The following is a 14660-nucleotide window of genomic DNA, read 5'->3' as shown; positions in this document are numbered from 1 at the left end:
AGACTACGCAGCTTCAAGGGTCATTTTAAGGAGCTGAAAAACGTGGGTTTAGAGAGAGAATGAGTTAGTTCTTCATCTTGGAATGGATTTCTAGAGAGAAGGGGAAGCTCTTCCACCATGGATACACTTCAAGGTAAGTTATTTTGGTACAAGGATGATTATATAACATCATTTACTGATAATACTAACATTATTACGGATCAAATCCATAGGAAATGGGTTGAATCTTCAAGAACACACAAAAAAAAAAGTTAGATTCTTTCACCCAGAGGTAATCCCTTCACTTGAACTTCATATATATGTCATATTGGAGTATGGGTAGCATGTTTATGAGTTTTATTTGAAGTTGTAATGGGATATTGTATGAACCCTATGGGAGGATCTTGAAAATGATATTTTGGGCAAAGAAGAAGATGAATAGTGATGAATTGATATAAAAGGAATTATTTTAAGTTTTTAATGATTCCAATAGACTTGATAACTTAATTGATGAACGAATTGAATAGGAAATCACCATTTTGACAAGATAGAACACTAATTCTTGAAATGGGTGTTCTTGAACATAGGGTTTTGTTGGAGAAGACAATGAATAGTGAATTAATGATGTTGGGTAATTAACATAGTATTATTAATGACTCCAAATGAGTATTAAATGATCAGAATGGAATTGAATAGGCTAATGGATGAGCATATTGGATAATTTGGGATGGTTGAAGGCTTGTTGCCAAATTATGAAGCCTAAATGGATATTTATGAATCTTCTCGTATTTATTTTGATGTAGTTGGGATATCTAATGGTAGGTATTGAATTGTGGGTAATATTTGGACATTTTAATCAATTGGAGCATTGTAGTATTTTTGGAGCTTGAAGGTCGAGGTAAGTAACTTTTCTAATATTGGAGCTAAGGGTATGAACCCTCAATATACGTATTATGTGAATTGTTTGGAGGTGACGCACATGCTAGGTGACGGGCGTGTGGGCATGCACCATAGAAATTGTGACATAATTGTTCCGTAGAATTCTGTAGTCAAATAATCTTGGCATTTTTCATGCAGTTTTATGTGTTAAAGAAATTGAGCTGAGAATCATATTAAAAATCATGCTGAGGCTATGTGCTAGTATTAATGAGACCCACAAAGGTCATATTGCTGTTGAATTATTTGCTTAAAATGAAATTTCACACTCAGTCATGTTCATTCATTTCATATCATCTCTTAGTCTCTGTTGCTATTTAGTGATTCATCATATCATCATTTTGGGCTAGTTTCATGACATTGTGAGCCCGAGAGACTAGAGAGATTGATAACTGAGTGAGGCCGGGGGCCTGATTGTGAGGATAATATGGGATCGGGCTGCATGCCGCAGCAGGACATATTGGCTTTATATACTTTATTATTATGTGGATCAGGGTTGCCCGCCTGCAGCAGGCCTTATAGGCTTTAATATAGCACGTGAGTTGTCAGTGCGGATATAGATATTGACACTATAGCACGTGAGTTGTCCGTGTAGCACGTGAGTTGTCCATGCAGAGTATAGCTCTTGGGCTAAAGGAGCCCCTCCGGAGTCTATACACACCCCCAGTGACCGCAGGTACTATAACACCCCAGAAAATTTCGAAGTGTTTTAAGACCATTAAGAAGATTAGCGGGTGCTAATTATATTAATTCGGGTATGAATAAGACTGATAATTTGAATGATATCAATTTGTCATGATAATATATGTATGAGGTGCATTAAGAATGGTTTATGGTCTAAGAAGAGCGCTAAGGCTAAGTCAAGTTAAAAATTATATGATGGGATAAAGTTTCAAGTGAGTTCGCACAAGACCTAACTTAAAACGAGCATAACTCTCAGGATATAAATCATTATATGGTGTATAACCTATCAAATCAAATCCTTGTGAGTCTAGTTTCCAACGCATTAAACCGTTCATCATTTGGATTTGTATACCGAAAGTTATGGCCATTTTACTGGACCTATGTCATATGCACGCCCAAATGCGCGCCCACGCATATTTGAGAGTTTCTACCTCAGGTGTGCGGCCAGATGCATGACCACTTGCCCAGGTGCGCGGCCGCGCATGTAGGAACCGATTAAATAACCCCAAGGCCGCGTAGAGAGAGGGGTTAAGTCATTTTTTTAGGTAAAAACGTGATATTTTAGAGAGATGTAAGAGCATTTTAGAGAGAGAATGAGTAAACCTAACATTCTAATCATCTAATCTTGCACCAATCTTCAAGAATCAAGGAAGCTAATCACAAGATCTTCATCAAAGAGGTAAGGTTCCATACCTTAGTTTTTAATTTTGGGATTTGGATTAAAAGTAGGCCATAAGAAGTATGATTCTTGGGTGTGAGAGTATTATGTGTACATGTATGGATTTATTATGGAAATATGAGTATGAATTAAGCAAGTATTGGAACTTATGGTATAGTGATTGGAAGCCATAAATTCTCAATTTAAATACATAACCATTGTAGAGATTGAAAGGTGATTATTTGATGGAATTTTGTTGGTTGGGTGAGAATGGTTGGTCACACATGTGATGTTAGGATTATAAGTTGTTAAAGAATGATGGTGGGATGAATTGTTGGTAAATGATGGTAGTTGGAAGAACTAATTCTATGGTTAAGAAATGTATAAATGTATGCCTACTAGGTGTTTGGTAAATTGTCTAAATGGCCTAAACTATGGAATTGGTTACTAATGTTGGTCCCATTGGATGTTGATATTGTAGATTGCAGTCGCTTAGTATAGTAGATCGTTGTAGTATCATTAAGGGGTGAATTTCAGTTTCGGATTATAGCATTGAATTGAGGAGACAAGAAGGCATTCAGCGGTGGATACACGTGGAATGGAATTTCCTGAGTATTGATTAGCTGGCTCGCCGTTGGGTTCATCTTGTTGAGGTAAGTAACAGTTTTAAATCTGGTTCTGAGGGTATGAAACCTCGGATGTTTTGGTCATATGATTATTTTTGAGGTGAGGAACATGCAAGGTGACGGGCGTGTGGGCGTGCACCGAGGGGATTGTGACTTGTTCCTTCCCGTGGAAACTGTAAAGTTGAATAACTTGTTGTTAGCTATATGCTCTCTATGTGTTGAAAACATTTGACTACAAATCATGTTAGAAATCATGCTTAGGCTATGTGATAGTACTGTTGGGACCTGCAGAGGTCGCGTACTTGTTGAATTATTTGCTAACTGTTGTCTTGTACTCATTCATGATTTTACTTGTGTATCAAACCTCAGTCTTTCTTGATAATTGTTGATACACTATGTTATCTTTGTTTGGGCTGATCTTTGTGATTTTCGAGAGCCCGAGAGACTAGAGAGGTCGATGACTAAGTGAGGTCGAGGGCATGTCGGTGAGGTATTGATTCGGTGAGGTAAGTATATTATGGCACGTGAGTTGTCCATGCAGGATATTATAGCACGTGAGTTGTCCGTGCGGATTATAGCGCTTGGGTTGTAGGAGCCCCTCTGGAGTCTGTACACCCCCAGTGAGCGCGGGTACCCATTGAGTGTGAGTGCTGAGGGTTGAGAGCTGAGTTGAGTAACTTTTGCCCTGAGAGGCTGTACTTGCTTTTCATTTGTTGTTGCACTTAGTTGCTATCTGTCATTGTTGTGAAATTCTCTGAAAGATTTTATATCCGAATTACATGAACTTGAACTGTATAAAACTGATTTGACTTAAACTGCTGGAATTGAAAGTATGTCTACTCTCTGCTAGAATTACTGAAAATGAACTGTAACTATATTGCTCGTCACTATATTCAGTTTCTTATTTATTATCGTTACTTGCTGAGTTGGTTGTACTGATACTACACCCTGCACTTCCTGTGCAGATCCAGGTGTTCCCGGACATAGTGGGTGTTGATTCTTTCGCACAGTTGATTTTTTGTAGATTTAGAGGTAGCTGTCGTGTTTTGCAGACCTTGTCTCTCCTTCCCTATCTCCTTGTTTACTGTATTTGGTCTCAGACTATTATAGACTGTATTTTCTAGACTTGTATTCATATTAGATGCTCATGTACTTAGTGACACCGGGTTTTGGGAATGTTTATATATGTACTTGTGAGATTTCCTCCGCTGAATGTAATCATTATGTTTTCAAATTTAAAAGATATGTGGTTTTTTGAGATTGTCGGCTTGCCTAGTATTGAGATAGGTGCCATCACGACGGGTGATATTTTGGGTCGTGACAGGTACCTACTGAGTGCGAGTGTCGAGTGTCGAGCGATTAGGAGGACTGAGTGACTGGGAGGACTGAGTAACTGGAATTACTGAAAATGAACTGTAACTGTGTAGCTCGTCAGTATCTTCAGTTCCTTATTTATTATTGTTACTTGCTGAGTTAGTTGTACTCATACTACACCCTGTACTTCGTGAGCAGATCCAGGTGTTCCCGGACATAGCGGGTGTTGATTCTTTCGCATAGTTGATTTTTCGGAGATTCAGAGGTAGTTGTCATGTTTTGCAGACCTTGTCTCTCTTTCCCTATATCCTTGTTTATTGTATTTGGTCTAAGACTATTATAGACCGTATTTTCCAGACTTGTATTCATATTAGATGCTCATGTACTCAGTAACACCGGGTTTTGGGAGAGTTTATATTTGTACTTGTGAGATTTCCTCCGCTGAATTTAATCATTTTGTTTTCAAATTTAAAAGATATGTGGTTTATTAAGATTATCGGCTTGCCTAGTATTGAGATAGGTGTCGTCACAACGGGTGAGATTTTGGGTCGTGACAAGTTGGTATCAGAGCTCTATGTAACATAGGTCTTACGAGTCATGAGCAGGTTTATTAGAGTCTTGCGGATCGGTACGGAGACATTTGTACTTATCTTCGAGAGGTTACCGAACCCTTAGGAAAATTTCACTTTCTTATATTCTATCATGTAGAATTGATTCAGCTTGAAACATGACTCTTTGAATTCCTTCCACGCATTCGCGTGAGCATGTGAGTGCTCGATATCAGCTGTGCATCGTCGGATTGTGATTCTGTGATTGAGGTTCGAAAGGTATATTCGGTATTTTGGTGATGGGCCAGTCTGGAGGACTTGAGGCCAGGATTAGACCGCAGCTTAGGTAAGGTAGTTTCAATTGTGTGAACTTGTACACTTGGACTCATATGTTCGGTAGTGTCCCTATGAGTGAAATTTGTGGCTCGATGAATGGCTGGATGACCATATGATGATTATATTGTGATTGCGGGAGGTGTTTAGATGGTTTGAAAGTGACAAAAAAATGTTTGCTTGACATGTAAAAAGGACTATTGGGTATTTGATTTATGTCTCGATTTGACGTATAGTCTTGAGATGTGAGTGTATTGAAGGATCTTTCACGCTGTTAAATTGTGGGACAAATTAAATTCTCATGTCTTGTTAATGAGTTTGGACTCAGAAAGAGTAAATGATTGTGTAGTAATTGTGGTTGCGAAAGGGTATAACAAGATGCCAATTTGAGGCTAAGCATGTGGGTTATCTCCTGCAGAGTAATCTATGTAGGTTTGTTCCTTATAATGTTGAGTGGAGAGTTTCATTTCTACCAGCTGAGCGTATATGTTGAGATTTGAATTTATATTCGGTTGAGAAATTTGACTTGACTGTCATGAGAATAAATGCGAACTTAGCGGATGATTGAGGTATTTTATGGTGGGTGTTGCATAAGCTTGAGAAAAAATTTCGTTGAACTGACTGCAGTATTATGGCAGTAATAAAGTATGGGTATTGTGAGTTATTAAGTGTTTTGTCGTATGGATTTGAGCCAAGTGGGGGAGCCTGCTATTGATAGTTCAATTTGATGGATATATATTAAATTTTAGTTTTGGTCTGAGGCATACTGGTGGATTAGTTATGACTTGCAGAAGTGGAAATCAAGGATGACTCGGGTAAGGAAATTCCTGGATACGGGTTACATTGCACTTTATGAAACTATGAAAATTATGGAATGATTAAGTTGTTATTTTGAAGGATGTAGTGCGCACGAAGTATGAATTTGATTGGTCATGTTAATGCAAGGTTACTTCTTTGAGTGTTGATTGTGCTAAAGGAGCACGTGTCTTTCTGCCCGTTTGGGTGGAGTAAATTAGATTTGAGCAGAGTGGATTCTAATGGATTCAAAAAGTATATGTGGCAATTGAATTTTTTTTTCTTCGAATTTGTATATCACTAGAATCGATTACTTACATTGGATGGTATCGGGATGTGCAGTAATTCTGTTTGACTATGGATTCTATATTTCAGTATAAGAAAGGAAAGATGAACAATTTTAAATTCGCATAAGGTATTTTTAGAGTGAGTGTTACAGTTGTGGCATTTATGTAGGTGCTTAAGAAGAATACAGTGGCTTATGGGCCTTAGGACGGTATGGTTTTATGTTAGGATGTCTTGTAGTGAGCTTTGGGTAAGGATAGTAGTGTTCTGATAAGGAGAAATGGCAACTTAAGGAAGAAACTCGAAGAAAATAGGACAAATGGGTAGCATGCTAGATCAATATGGTAATGGTATGCTCGGTTCTTTTAGGATAATTATGATGTGGTGAGACTTTACGGGTATTTTGTGGCAATACTCTCGGATTTGGCAACCTGTGTGGCTTGGTCGAGTTAGAGGAATTCATCTGATAGCTTGGTTATGTGCAAATGGATTTCAAAATATTCTAGATGGTTTCTACCATAGTTGAACCGGATATTTTCTACCGGTGCGGGGAACGTGTCGTGTATTATGATTTCCTCTTGGAAAGAAGCAAGATAAAGGTTTCTGACTAATAGGGTATGTAACTTGCTGGTGACTCAACATTGATAATGAGATTCTTGTGCTTTTCACATGATGGCATGATAGATGTGGTGTGTTGTGCAGGATTAAGATTTACATGTACAAGGTGGCAGTTCATTCTTGAAGGGAAGGTCATGAATTCTAGACAAAATGGTCAGTGTTATATATTTAGATGAATGTTATAACTGCTCGGTAATCCCTGAGAAGGGTGAGCATTTCAAAAGGTGCATTGTGTTTTGATTTACGGATGTCATTGGTACTGTAGTACCCACCTGGTTGATAGACTGTTGATATTCCAAATTATTGCTATGTGGCACGGAAGAATTTTGGAAGTATTCCTAGTGGGAGGATCGTGCATGAAAGATGTGTTAGTCATTCGAGTGCTGGAGTTGGGATCAGTTACGGTGATTTCATGTGTCTTGTGAATTTGGAGACTGGGAGTTCTCATAAGCATATTGTTTCAGGGTTGCGACCTATTTGAGGTGAGTATTTTATTTAAACTCAGTGAAGGCACTAGTTGCGTTAATTATTTGTGATAGCTATGCGCTATGAGTGTGCATATATGTGAGGTTTGAGCCCATGTACGGGTATTATGGCAAGTATTCCTACTCGAAGAAAAAATGCTCAGGCTATGATATGCCTAGAGTTGATTGTTAAGATTAAAGTTATAATATTTCTCGTATTCGTACCTTTATTGAGACCTATCTGAACTATACTTGAGGTTACAAAGAGGCTAATTCCCTAATTAGATTGGGTAGTTACTAATTGTGCGTTAACTTGCCGATTTGAGTTGTGATAGCACAATTGCTCACGCCTACACTATAGCATGTTATTTATACCAGTCCAAGAGCATGAGAATCTTATTTCATTTAGCTTATACATATATACCTATTTAAATTCTCCCATATGATATGTTTGGACTGGAGGCCTATGACTATATCGGGCTGATTATGTTATGGCAGGTGAATTGTCCGTGATGTTGATGTTAATGTGAGCTCTATGAGATCTAGCTACCGTTATTAGATTTGTGTGCCTTGGTTCTACTATGTATGATGAGCTTATAGCATTGCAGTTATGGTGGAGCTTGTTGAACTTGCAAAATAGCTCTCTACTTTGAGACATCTTCCATTTTGGGTACAAGGTTGCGCAGTTGTGGCTTGAGTTGTATTGGTGTAGCATGTCAGTGGGATAGTTATGTTTAATAATATATGGTCATTGGACCTAGAATGGGTACTATCAGATTTTATTACGGTATATTGGGAAGGTAATATTGAAAGTCGTCTTAAAAGGTGATTATGATTCTAGTTGGGGCAAGAAAGCTCTATGACTTTTTGATTTGATAAGGGGTTATGATATTCCACGTGTTTCTTTCATTATCAGCAGTGTGCGAAGGTTTTAGAACAAGGTTTTGTTTGATATGGGGTTCAATACCAATACCGGGTTGGTTTTGAGTAGTTACTGTGATCGAGAATGGTGCTGCGAGTATGTGAGTTGTGTAGTATGTTATGCGATTATATCTGAAGTTATGGCTATGGCTTGATACAGTTTTTTCAGACTTATACAGTGTATAGATGTGAGATTCAGGTCTTGAAAAGAAGCTTTTGGATGTTGGAAATTGGATTCCAAAGTTTATGGGCTAAGGCTAAATTGGTAATTTTCAATTATGTGGTGTCATCAGGCCTATATGGGATAGGGTGACGTGGGATCACCTCGGGTATGCATGCGTGATAAGGAAATAGTGATTTGAAGGCTCAAATATGTCAAAGAAGAAGTATCACCCCATGATCAAATATATATTGGATAGAAAATGTTATGGTCATTTTTCATACTAGAACATCTTAGAGTAATTGTTGGAGGTCACCAAAGGTTTAGTTCGGGTGTTCGGAGTAGAGATTTAGAGTTGAAGAAAGTGAACGGGTTATTCTCAAGATTTTCTCTATGAATATATTGGGTGAATTGTTAAGAAAGGTAAAGTATGTGTAGTCACATTAGGCCTTATGAAATCTTGAAGGAAATATGCCAAACTATGAGTAGGATGTTTCCTTATTATTGTCCTCCATGTATTCGGTGTTTCATATGTCTGTGTTGAAGAAAGTAGTTGGAAACCCGACACTCATTGTTCCGGTTGAGACTATTGAGGTTAATGAGAAATTGACTTATGAAGAGATTCCAGTTTCTAATATTGATCGGCAAGTCCGAAAGTTGAGAAATAAAGAAATTGCCTCCGTGAAAGTGTTATGGCGAAACCAGCAGGTTGAAGAGGCCACTTGGGAAGCCGGGGAAGAAATGAAGAAGAAGTACCTTCATTTTTTTGAATATCCATGTATTTATAAAGTTGTATTCTACGAAAATGCTAAGAGTTACCTTCTATGAATTATGTATCAACTATATAGCTTATGTTAAAAGTGTTCCTTTTTGGTAGTATACTGCTCGTGAGGCCACAATTGACATTGCTTTAATGTTACGTTGCGTCGTTGGTTCATGTATACGTTGTTGGGACTGATTTTGGTGATTCTCTGACAGGTGGTTAGGCCCAATTGCAGAGAACACTCTGCCGAAATTTCTGAAAAATTTGGGAGTTAGCCAAATTTTGGGGCCTTAAGGAAGTTGAAATGTTGGAAGAATATCTAAGATCTATATGAAGTCAAGAACGATTAAAGATGATGATTAAGGTGAAAGGAGGATAATATTGTGCCTAATAATTACTTGTATAACATTCGAGGACGAATGTTCTTAAGTGGGGGAGAATGTAACACCCCGAAAAATTTCAAAGTATTTTAAGACCATTAAGAAGATTAGCGGGTGCTAATTATATTAATTCGGGTGTGAACAAGACTGATAATTTGAATGATATCAATTGATCATGATAATATATGTAGGAGGTGCATTAATAATGGTTTATGGTCTAAGAAGAGCCCCAAGGCTAAGTCAAGTTGAAAATTATATGATGGGATCAAGTTTCAAGTGAGTTCACACAAGACCTAAATTCAAACATGAATAACTCACAATAGATGAAGATTTATATGGTTTATAACATATCAAATCACATCCCTTTGAGTCTAGTTTCCAACGCATCAAACCATTTGACATTTGGATATGTATACCGAAGGTTATGGCCATTTTACTGGACATGTATCATATGCGCGCCCAGATGCGCGCCCGCGCATATTTGAGAGTTTCTACCTCAAGTGCGCGGCCACTTGCCCAGGTGCGCGGCCGCGCACTTAGGAACCCATTAAAAATTCCCCAAGACCACATAGAGAGAGGGGTTAAGTCATTTTTAAGGCAAAAACCTGATATTTTAGAGAGATGTAAGAGCAGTTTAGAGAGAGAATGAGTAAACCTAACATTCTAATCATCCAACCTTGCACCAATCTTCAAGAATCAAGGAAGCTAATCACAAGATCTTCATCAAAGAGGTAAGGTTCCATACCCTAGTTTTTAATTTCGGGATTTTGATTAATAGTAGGCCATAAGAAGTATGTTTTTTGGGTGTGAGAGTATTATGTGTACATGTATGGATTTATTATAGAAATATGAGTATGAATTAAGCAAGTATTGGAACTTAAGGTATAATGATTGGAAGCCATAAATTCACAATTTAAATACATAACCATTGTAAAGATTGAAAGGTGATTATTTGATGGAATTTTGTTGGTTGGGTGAGAATGGTTGGTCACACATGTGATGTTAGGATTATAAGTTGTTAAATAATGATGGTGGGATGAATTGTTGGTAAATGATGATAGTTGGAAGAACTAATTCTATGGTTAAGAAATGTATAAATGTGTGCCCACTATGTGTTTGGTAAATTATCTAAATGGCCTAAACTATGGAATTGGTTACTCATGTTGGTCCCATTGGATGTTGATATTGTAGATTGTAGTCGCTTAGTATAGTATATCGTTGTAGTATCATTAAGGGGTGAATTTCAGTTTCGGATCGTTTGCATTGAATTGAGGAGGCAAGAAGGCATTGAGAGGTGGATACACGTGGAATGGAATTTCCTGAGTATTGATTAGCTGGCTCGACGTTGGGTTCATCTTGTTGAGGTAAGTAACAATTTTAAATCTGGTCCTGAAAGTATGAAACCCCAGATTTTTAGGTCATGTTATTATTTTGGAGGTGACGCACATGCAAGGTGACAAGCGTGTGGGCGTGCACCGAGGGGATTGTGACTTGTTCCTTCCCGTGGAAACTGTAAAGTTGAATAACTTGTTGTTAGCTATATGCTCTCTATGTGTTGAAAACATTTGACTGCAAATCATGTTAGAAATCATGCTTAGGCTATGTAATAGTACTGTTGGGACGCGCAGAGGTCGCGTACTTGTTGAATTATTTGCTAATTGTTGTCTTGTACTCAATCATGATTTTACTTGTGTATCAAACCTCAGTCTTTCTTGATAATTGTTGATACACTATGTTATCTTTGTTTGGGTTGATATTTTTAATTTTTGAGAGCCCGAGAGACTAGAGAGGTTGATGACTGAGTGAGGTCGAGGACCTGTCAGTGAGGTATGGATACTATAGCACGTGAGTTGTCCGTGCAGGACGTGAGTTGTCCTTGCAGGATATTATAGCACGCGAGTTATCCGTGCAGCACGTGAGTTATCCGTGCGGATAATAGTGCTTGTGCTGTAGGAGCCGCTCCAGAGTTTGTACACCCCAGTGAGCGCGGTTACCCATTGAGTGTGAGTGCTGAGGGATGAGAGCCGAGTGGTTGTGCTATTGTGACGAGTTGAGTAACTGTTGCCCTGAGAGGAAGTACTTGCTTTTCATTTGTTATTGCACTTAGTTGCAATCTGTCATTGTTGTGAAATTCTCTGAAAGATTTTATATCCGGATTACATGAACTTAAACTATATAAAATGGATTTGACTTAAACTGCTGGAATTGAAAATATGTCTACTCTCTGCTGGAATTACTGAAATGAACTGTAACTGTGTAGCTCGTCACTATCTTCAGTTCCTTATTTATTTTCATTACTTGCTGAGTTGGTTGTACTCATACTACACCCTGCACTTCGTGTGCAGATCCAGGTGTTCCCGGACATAGTGGGTGTTGATTCTTTTGCACAGTTGATTTTTCGTAGATTCAGAGGTAGCTATCGTGTTTTGCAGACCTTGTCTCTCCTTCCATATCTCCTTGTTTATTGTATTTGGTCTCAGACTATTATAGACTGTATTTTCCAGACTTGTATTCATATTAGATGCTCATATACTCAGTGACACCGGGTTTTGGGAGTGTTTATATTTGTACTTGTGAGATTTCCTCCACTAAATTTAATCATTATGTTATCAAATTTAAAAGATATGTGGTTTTTTGAGATTGTCGGCTTGACTAGTATTGAGATAGGCGCCATCACGACGGGTGAGATTTTGAGTCGTGACAGGTACCTACTGAGTGCGAGTGCCGAGTGTCGAGCGATTAGGAGGGCTGAGTGACTAGGAGGACTGAGTGAAATGATACTCTGAGAGTATGCATATGATTTTATCACTGATTTGCATCGCATTGACATGCACATTTGATATACAGGCATAGAGATGCATTTTCCTCATGTTGTACGATATCACGTCATTCATGACTTCTCACACATATTGGCATATGGGCATAGTGATGCATTTTTCACTGGTTATCTGGAAAGAAAATAAAACAGCTTATCATTGTTGAAAGGATTTTCGGGAAAAATTATAGTTTTCAAACTTACTTATATTTTTGGTAAACAATTTGTATTATTACTGACACACTGGAAAGGCAAAATTGTTTTCAGAAATCATGATTAAGATGAGAATTTTATCTCTGAGTTACTTCTTTGTTACTTGCTTTATGTTGTTATGAACTGTTATTGGTTATTGGTGGTGGACCCGACTTTGATACAAGTTCGTCACTAATTTCAACCTAAGGTTAGGTTATTACTTATTGAGTACATGGGGTCGGTTGTACTCATGCTACACTTCTGCACCTTGCATGTAGATGTTGGCTGTTGATGATGCTGTGTTCGTCGGGAGCTGGATCTGAAGGTGTACCTGCGTTCCGGTTGTAGCTGCCTCTTGTTAATGGTAGCCTTAGATTCATAAAACTCTGTTTATGTTCTTTTCAAACAGATGATGTATTTATTTCATACCAACTTTGTAAACTTTATTCTTACAAGTTCAATTGATCATGATTATATATGTATGAGGTGCATTAATAATGGTTTATGGCCTAAGAAGATCCCTAAGGCTAAGTCAAGTTGAAAATTGTATGATGGGATAAAGTTTCAAGTGAGTTCGCACAAGACCTAACTTCAAACGAGCATAACTCTCAATATATGAAGCTTTATATGGTTTATAACTTATCAAAAGAAAGGTCTATGTGTCTAGTTTCGAATTCTTCAAACCTTTTGTCATTTCGAATTCTTCAAACCTATCAGCTACGCGAGTCTTGCGTAGCCTACGCACCATTACGTAGGCAAATCCAGCAACTTCAAACTGAAGGGAAATGGAAGTCCATCCTGCGTAGCATTTGTGCGTAGCCTACGTAGGAGGCTACGCAGCTTCAAGGATCATTTTAAGGAGCTGAAAAATGTGGGTTTAGAGAGAGAATGAGTTAGTTCTTCTTCTTGGAATGGATTTCTAGAGAGAAGGAGGAGCTCTTCTACCATGGATACACTTCAACGTAAGTTGTTTTGGTACAAGGATGATTATATAACATCATTTAGTGATAATACTAACATTATTATGGATCAAATCCATAGAAAATGGGTTGAATCTTCAAGAACACCAAAAAGAGAAAAAAATGAAATTCCTCCACCAAAAGATAATTCTTTCACTTATATATATATATATATATATATATATATATATATATATATATATATATATATATATATATATATATATATATGTGTGTGTGTGTGTGTGTGTGTGTGTGTGTGTGTGTATGAGTTTTATTTTGAAGTTGTACTAGGATATTGTATGAACCCTAAGGGAGGGTCTTGAAAATGATATTTTGGGCAAAGAAGAAGATGAATAGTGATGAATTGATATAAAAGGAATTGTTTTGAGTTTCTAGTGATTCCAATAGACTTGATAACTTAATTGATGAACGATTGAATAGGGAATCACCATTTTGACAAGATATAACACTAGTTCTTGAAATGGGTGTTCTTGAACATAAGGTTTTGTTGGAAAAGACAATGAATAGTGACTTAATGATGTTGGGTAATTAACAAAGTATTATTAATGACCCCAAATGAGTATTAAATGATAAGAATGGAATTGAATAGGCTAATGGATGACCCTATTGGATAATTGGGGATGGTTGAAGGCTTGTTGCCGAATTATGAAGCCTAAATGGATATTTATTGAATTGTGGGTGATATTTGGACATTTTAATCAATTGGAGCATTGTAGTATTTTCGGAGCTTGAAGGTTGAGGTAAGTAACTCTTCTAATCTTGGAGTTGAGAGTATGAACCCTGAATATATGTATTATGTGAATCGTTTGGAGGTGACACACATGCTAGGTGACGGGCGTGTGGGCGATCACCATAGAAATTGTGACGTAATTGATCAGTGGAATTCTGTAGTCAAATAATCTTGGAATTTTCCATGCAGTTTTATGTGTTAAAAAAATTGAGCTGAGAATTATATTAAAAATCATGTTGAGACTATGTGCCAGTATTATTGGGACCGTTTTGACTCATTGGCCAGATATGCACCATCCATAGTTGCTATTATGCGGGACAAGATTCACAGGTTTATAGCCGGGTTAGCCCCAGAGTTAACCGAGGCATGTGCCACCGCTGCATTGCAGGATAGTATGGATATCTCTCGGATTCAAGCATTCGCCTAGAATATAGAAAGGGGTAGGCATCGGCAGCAGGGTACAGAGAGGGATGAGC

The sequence above is a fragment of the Nicotiana tabacum genome, chromosome 4 (genome assembly GCF_000715075.1).
Source record: "Nicotiana tabacum cultivar K326 chromosome 4, ASM71507v2, whole genome shotgun sequence".
NCBI lineage: Eukaryota > Viridiplantae > Streptophyta > Magnoliopsida > Solanales > Solanaceae > Nicotiana > Nicotiana tabacum.
This window is presented reverse-complemented; position numbering follows the sequence as displayed.